This window comes from Egretta garzetta, unplaced genomic scaffold, assembly GCF_000687185.1.
Source record: "Egretta garzetta isolate BGI_Z169 unplaced genomic scaffold, ASM68718v1 scaffold847, whole genome shotgun sequence".
Lineage (NCBI taxonomy): Eukaryota > Metazoa > Chordata > Aves > Pelecaniformes > Ardeidae > Egretta > Egretta garzetta.
In genome coordinates, this window is record NW_009260364.1 from 472,457 (window position 1) to 480,214 (window position 7,758).

Sequence of the window (7,758 nt, forward strand, 5' to 3'; positions counted from 1 at the left end):
CTGTCAATGTTTCGTGAACAAAGAAAAAAAAATATGCACTCAAACCATTACATTACTCTTTATAATACGCTGTCTTGAGTGTATTGTGGCTCTTTTTCTTTTACAATCCTTTGTTTCATCTTTCTGAAAACCAGTGAATGCACATAAAAGGGCACAGAAACATGTACAAACCTATTAAGTAAATCCCCCAATGTCTTCAAATTCTACAAGTAAATCAGTATGCTACCAGACAAAACAGGCAAATTCAAAAGAATTGTGTAGCCCAGCCTGTTAGCGATGTACTGAGTCATACAGGTAACACGCTGTGAGCACAAAATTATTATTTTACAGCAAATCTCAATTTTTTCTGTATTTTAGAACAGAACTCTGGAGGGAGCTATAAGCCTGTCATAAAGAAGAGCAGTGCTACAAGAGACAGATGGGGGAAGATTGGTTGAACATATTTTTATTTCTTTGAAACCAAGAGGATTATGTAAGCTACCTGATGGCTCTAGAATACTTTTTAGTATAAATGTAAGTATTGGATAAGAAGGCTTAGTGATGATGCTTAACATGTGAGCAGTACAGTTGTTTACATTACATGCAACTCAGTGTATTTCATATACTTGTAACACATTCACTTCAATAATTAGTCACATATGGCTGAAGGACAGTCTCCTGTCTCATTAACAGCATTAATAAATTCTATGTATTTGCTCTGTTCTTTTATTACTTTGCAGCTGTACATGCCATAACAATCAATGCTTTTCTCCTTTCAAAATGAAACATGAGAATCTCCTAACCTGTGAGGTAATAAGGTTCCCTCTTGCTCAAATCACAAAATTTCAGTACTAAGCCTCATATTTGGACTCAGCTTAGTCAACGTTTAAACACATTACTCCAAGACAATGCTAAACCAAGCCCACATCTGAAAGCCATGGGCATTCCTCAGACTCACCAGGTGATTCCCCATCTGACTTCCAAGGAGCCTAAATTTACTCATTTGTGCACACCTCGAAGTACCCCAATATGGGAAAAAATGGATGTTTACATAAGCTCTGTTATGATCCTGGAACAAGATGGCAACACACTTATGCTTTATCCAGAGGAATACAATCACTTAGGCATTTTATGAACATGCCTAAGACTTACACTGGTTGTTGCTGTCAAAAAAAGCCCACACACCAACCCCTGGCACATCTCCCTGCCATTTCTTTTATATCAACTCTAGCAGTAGCTCAACCACAGAGTAAGTTGGATCAGTTCATTCATCTAACTGAGCTCAAAATTAAATAAATAAAAATTAGTTTAAGTTGGATTAAAAAGGAAATCAAAAAAGTTGGAGAGGACAGGGATGAGCAGCCAGCATGGAGGGCAGGGCCTTCCCTTCTTTGCAACAGCAGGCTAAACGATGATTGGATTTAAGCCAAATGTGAAATCGCAGGGAGAGGGATACACGGTACACAGATACAATTATCAGGACCAGATCTATTAAAAAAACACATTTGGAAAAGCGGTATTTGTATGTGGGAACCAAAGCTTTTACAAAATTACCTGTATAGCTTAAACAATTGCATAAGAGTAGGACATATGGGATTTTTTTCTAGAATTGCTTTAGCATTTTATACCAGAGTCACTAAACAAGCAAACATTGAAAAAAACCAAAAAATACAAACAGAAAAATCTGTGGAAAAAGCAACTAAACTCCAAGCCTAGACGGACATTAGGAAGCATTTCTTTATAGAGAGGGTTGTCAAACCCTGGAACAGGCTTCCTAGAGAGGTGGTCGATGCCCCAAGCCTGTCAGCATTTAAGAGGCATTTGGACAATGCCCTTAGTAACATGCTTTCACTTTTGGTCAGCCCTGGCATGGTCAGGCAGTTGGACCAGATGATCACTGCAGATCCCTTCCAACTGAAAGTATTCTGTTCTATGCTCCCTTCTCACCTCAGAGCTTTAATCAAAGGGTTACAGTCTTCTCCTAAAACACTCTCCTCCTTGGCTGCATAACAGCATAGATTCAACACAAGGAAAGGGCACCCCAGGCACTCCACCTTCGGGCAGTTGCTGGGGCAGAGAAGGAAGGAACAGGATTTGTCCTTTCCTGGGAAAGGAAAGATGCTCATTTCAAACCCTTCAGGCTGAGGAAGATCTAGAATGCCTTTCTAGGCAGCCAGTTTAACTACTTCATTTCCTTTAGTGCAGGGAAGTATTAACTTACACAGCGGCCTTGATTTTAGCAGCAAATGCCACTCACTAGGGGATCAGTTCCCTTAAAAGAATTCATGCTCTGACTATTAAGCAGACAGAAAAACAAGCACCTTGAGCCAGGAGGCAAGAGATTGGGACACTCCTCTGCTCAGCATTTCCACTGCGTAGAAGCTTTCCCTGCTAAACATGTGGACTTCCAAGATTGTCTAGCTCTTCCCACCAATTTTGCAAATAGCTGACTTCAATATTAATGTCTTCATGCTTACTTTTCAGACCTTGAAAATATGTATGTAAAACATTTAAACAGGTGCCTTACTTTCCAGTGATAAATACTGAAAAGGATTAAACACACCATCCATCAAAACAACGCCAACATGTAAAACAACTGCCCTTTAAGTTTCCTCTCGTCCTTCTTTCTCACCTCATTTCTCTTCACTGCTCCTTCATAAAACCTCTTCCCTGAAGGAGAGAAACTTGATTTCTTAGATATTGAGGAATCTCAAATAACCTTCTACGATGTCTGTATTTCATCCACGCTCACTCCATCTCACTTCAAAACAGTTAGAAAACACCTGTTTTCATGTCTAATCTTCTTTAAAAAAATAACAGATGGAATACAAACTTAATCCATGACTATATTACCTCACTGCAGAAACAGCTGAGACACTTTCTAGTATACGAAATAGGATATACAAACACAAGAGAGACAAGTAATCCTACCTAAATCTGATGGAAAGGAAGCAATCTGACAGACAGACAAAAGACTAAATTGTTGTTTTCATACAAGCCTGTTACAGGCAGTTCCTGAGAAACCGGGACAAACTTAGTCTGATCAACAGCATCTAATCAATTTTAGAGCTTGATTCAAACACTACCAGAAGCATTGGCTCATAAATAGAAGAAAATGTCAGACAGCAGCAGGGACAACTGAACTGCACATGGGACAACTCATGAATGACCACAGTTCACAGAATATGAAGAAATACTAAAAATCAGTTACAGTTTACTTTAAAATGAACAACTGTAAGTAATAGCAATTCAAGTTAGTCGTCCTTGTTAAAGGCATCCAGGAGGGAGGCGAGACAGCTAGGCATGGCTCCAGCACCCCCGCCTTTAACCCACCTGTATGTTGATCAGGCTGTCGTATTCATTTCACTGGGTGCTAACACACATGTGAAAGATAACTCAACACTTCACTATGCCACTGCTCCTAAGCGCATGTAAGAAGATGATATAATCCAGCCTGCATGGCATTTTCTTAGCAGATACCATCTGTTGTGTTTCCATTAAAAAGATGTTATATAACAAGATATTTAACCTCCTGTAGTTTATATTTAGTTATTCGTGAAAGGACTTTGACAGAAAGCCTGTGAAACAAGCACAGAAGAAACTGTGTTGGTTAATTTTTATACCTTAGTAGGATGGAACATCATAATGCTAGACAATGGAGAAAAGACTAATTTTTGGGCTAGCAAACACTAGCTATTGTGAAGGACCCTAAAAACAAGGCACAGGAAGCATGGGATGCAAAATGCCCTTGGACAAAATAAAGAGAAGCATGAGGAAGAGCTTTAAGGTGTAACCATCCATCAATATCTAAAGAAAGTTGAAGTGATGGCCTTTCACCAGATAATGACCAATTAATCCTTTTTTGCCATCATTAGCAGAAGCAAGCATTAGAAAACTAATGACATAATTAAAAATTCAACAGAATAAAAGGAGTAAGCACCTTTTTTTTGAGCCCTTCTTGAACTACTGGCTTAGAGCCCATCAACGTAAGATTTGCATCTCCTGGGGTGAATCAAACATTGAGCACTGTCACAATTACTTTGTGGTTAGGACATTAATAGCACTTTGTTGAAACAATTTTATAAATTGTTATAAATTGACAATTCATACAAGTTGTGCCTTAACACACATTCTCAGATACGTTATTCAAATGCTCCATCAGCTGCCTAGCATCCCTAGATTAGAAGCTTTTTTTTCACTATCAATTTCCTACCAGGTCAAAGCCCCACAGACCAGCAGGGCACCAAAGTCTCAAGGAGGAGTAAAATCTTTATGCTCAGTAGAGCTCCAGGTGATTCCCATTAAACCAAGGGGCAGTCTGGTAAAAACCAAAAACATTGTCTGTTCTATTTACAGTAATTACAGCCAGTCAAAAAATACAGTTTAGACTCACAGCAGTCAAAAGCACCTCTTAAAAATAGGCAGGAGCACACAGAAACTGAGTGGTCTGTTGAGGAACATCCTACTACATGAGAAGGCATTTTTCTTAAGCATTTATGAAAATCAAATAAAGTAATAATCTAAGTGGATTTAAACCACTCTGAAAGACGGCACTTGGAAGTCTGAAACAAGAACTAGAGTTCAAAACATAAATTATGTAAGCAACTGGACACAATTCAATGCAACAATTTATTGCTTTATTAAAAGAGAATAGCCTGAAAAACTGTTTTGGTAGAACAGACAGGTAATAAATTTTTTGTAATTCAGTAACACTCTCCAATTATCTTGCATAAGATATATGTTAATTTTACTTTTGTACCGCTTATATCTTGAACTATTAATGATTACTCTTACCAGATAATTAATATAAAGCTGATCTTTCTCATTTATAAACAGGACAAAGGGATAATGATCTTGTTAGAAATTATGCACGAACTGGAATCTTAAAGAAAAGGCAGAAAGATCTTCTGCCTTTAAGGTTTTACAAGGTCTTCTCTCTCTATTGACCTCAGCAAGGCCAGCCAGCTGCTTAAGTTCAGCACCCTGTCAAAATGGAACAGTTATACTTTGTACTGCCAAGAAGCTCCAACAGTGATAAACAGCATGATATACTGTATATTAAGACCTTGTACAAGCGTCTACACCTCACACAAATTGACCTTATGTTATAAATATTTCAAGTTGTTCTATGAAATTATATCTTCAAAGGTTACAAAAAAGGAAAGCAACTATGATAAAACCAGTGCAACGTGTTCCAAAAGTGTCACATTTACAGGCATTTGATTTTCGCTTTCACCTTCAATCCCTTCTGTAAGTTTGGTGGGCTAACTTTAAAGGAGTCTTACAGGAAGCATATATTAAAAAAAAAAAAAAAGTTGGAATGTGTGGCTGTATTTACTATACAGCAATGAAAGACTGTCTTGTAATGTTTTAACTACTGAGGCTACTGAAATTTTTCAGGACTCAAAAATGCAAATATTCCTAACCTCAAGTATTTGCCCGTTTATGAGCCTGAAGGCTGTAATGCCTGGCATTTTCACAAATGAACTCACACTAGGAAAGAGCACTATAAATCTATGCACTAAACTGATCCTCTGACACTGGAGGGAACAGAAGCAGACTGCAGAAAGCTTAGTTAAGCTAAAAGAAGAGAAGCTTTTTCCAGATTTTTAATCTCTCTAGCACAATTCAAATACAATTGGAACAACAGCATTTTTCAATTAAATAGCATTTCTCTTTAACTGTTTTCAGTCACTGAAGAAGATTCTTTTCTTGTGTACAGGCAGCTGTAGGAGACGGGTCGTAATGGGGGAATCAAAGAAACTGATACCTTTGTTCATAATGTAAATAAATAAAACTATCACAGATTTAGAAAGCTCACACAAACAGAACACTAGAAAAATGCAAGGAAAAGAGTTTAAATGCAGAGTTAGAGGTGTACATGCAAAGATAATTTTGACCGTTTGAGTGGGATTTGTCTCACCTAATTTTAGACATCTCTGACAGAGATGAGTTGGCTGCCCTGGGCTTCTTTGTATCCAATGAAGAGCAAAAAGACCCCTTTCAGGAATGATTCACTGAACTTATTTTAGATGTCAACTGTAGAAACGAGATGAACTACTCCCAATAAGCCCCCGAATCCTCCTCCCACCACCCCAATCCCACCTGTCAAGTAAGTCCAGGAGACTAGTAGGCACTTGCAGTGTAGACATCTGATCAGGAGGGGGGACAGGACAGGGGGGACACAACAGACACCCCACCCACACCACTGCCACCCAGCACATCATCGTACTTCAGTGCTCAGTTTTGGGGGGGTTGTTGGGTTTTTTTTCCCCCCATCCACCGTAAAATTCTTGGTACTGAATTTCCTGGGCACTTTATTCCTTACGATTCTGATGTGCTACCCCTATTGTAAAAGGTGTCAAGAAAGCATCAAACTGACATAAACAGAAATTATGAGACTAAAAAGTACCACAATATTTCTTACATATTCCATGGGACAAAGAAGTCAAACTCAATCATCAGAGCAGGACACTCTTCATTTCAATCAAGATCTACAATATAGGGCATGAACTACACAATATATATTTGACTCACAGCTGACTTCCTCCTGCGATCACCAAAAAACTGAACAATGTTAGAAAATGACACTTACAAACTTAGTTAATATATAATAAAACCCAGGAAAATAAATATGACCTCAACTAGTTCTATTCTTTAGTTGATTTTTTCCTACCTATATTCTTCTGTGAATTGTTGTTACTTCCTTGTCTTATAATTCTTCCCCTTACTTTCTTCATCATTTTTATCTTACCAAAACTTTGCTAGACACTTTTCCCGTGTGTTTTACCAGTCAGAATGGCTGTTTGTTTATCATTTAATGCTAACACCAAGTACTAGCACTATGGTTTGGAACCAACTTATCTAATGAGATTAATTTAGACAGAGGAATTACTTTTTGCAAAGAGGATGAAACAATGGCTCTAGGAGGCAATTTACACTGAAAAAAGTTCATTAGGTTTCTTGTCATGATAGATACATCTCTTTTTGGCAGAGGCAGGGAAAAGATTTTGGCTTGGGCTGTTTAAAAATTAAACCTAATTTCTATAGAAACAGAGCATGTAAATTCCAAAGCTATATACACATATTAAGTAGACACCTTTACATTAATAAAATAAGCATGGAAGAACTTTTCCAGGTTTACAATAAGCAATCTGGTTTTATCCATAACCTGTTCCAATAGAGGAGCTATACTCCTCTGCTGTATCAACCATGCACAGAATATTGTTTTGTGGGGTTTTTTTGAAGTATTTTGGTGTGCTGCTGGGCATATCCCAACTTCCTAACATCGTGGAATCACATTAGATGTCTACTGCCAAATACACCTTCTACTTACCATCATTTTAGCTAAGAGGTTCTAAAAAAAATATGTACTTTTCATTTAAACAATTATACACTCCTCTTTCATTCAAAAGCAAATAAATATTTTTGTTAAAACTTCATTACAAATTATTTAGCCTTTCAACAAGCCAGAAAAGTTAATCAAAGAGTCACGCTTCAAAAAGAAAACCACAAATGGGGTTCACGGTGTCTATTCTGAAATCAAATTGAGATCTATTTGGACAACAAACCAAAAGGAAAGCAAAAACCAGAACAAACAAAAGGGGATTAATTAATCAAAAAGCTGATTAATTTGTCAGTTTGTCCACACTTCCCTCATCTGTTAGAAAGGAAAAATCAATTATGTTTATTCTCTAGCAAAATTCCCAGAAAACAGTGGTTTGCCGTCCCTTGGCAATGTTCTGTACCACATCTCCAGCAAACAAACAAGCAGTAGGG

At 37.6% G+C, this 7,758-nt stretch overlaps 1 protein-coding gene across 1 annotated transcript in view; it reads right to left on the reverse strand.

The window, feature by feature from the left end:
- The window catches only part of WDR35 (WD repeat domain 35), a 47,741-nt gene that overhangs the window by 20,691 nt on the left and 19,292 nt on the right, over positions 1-7,758 (reverse strand).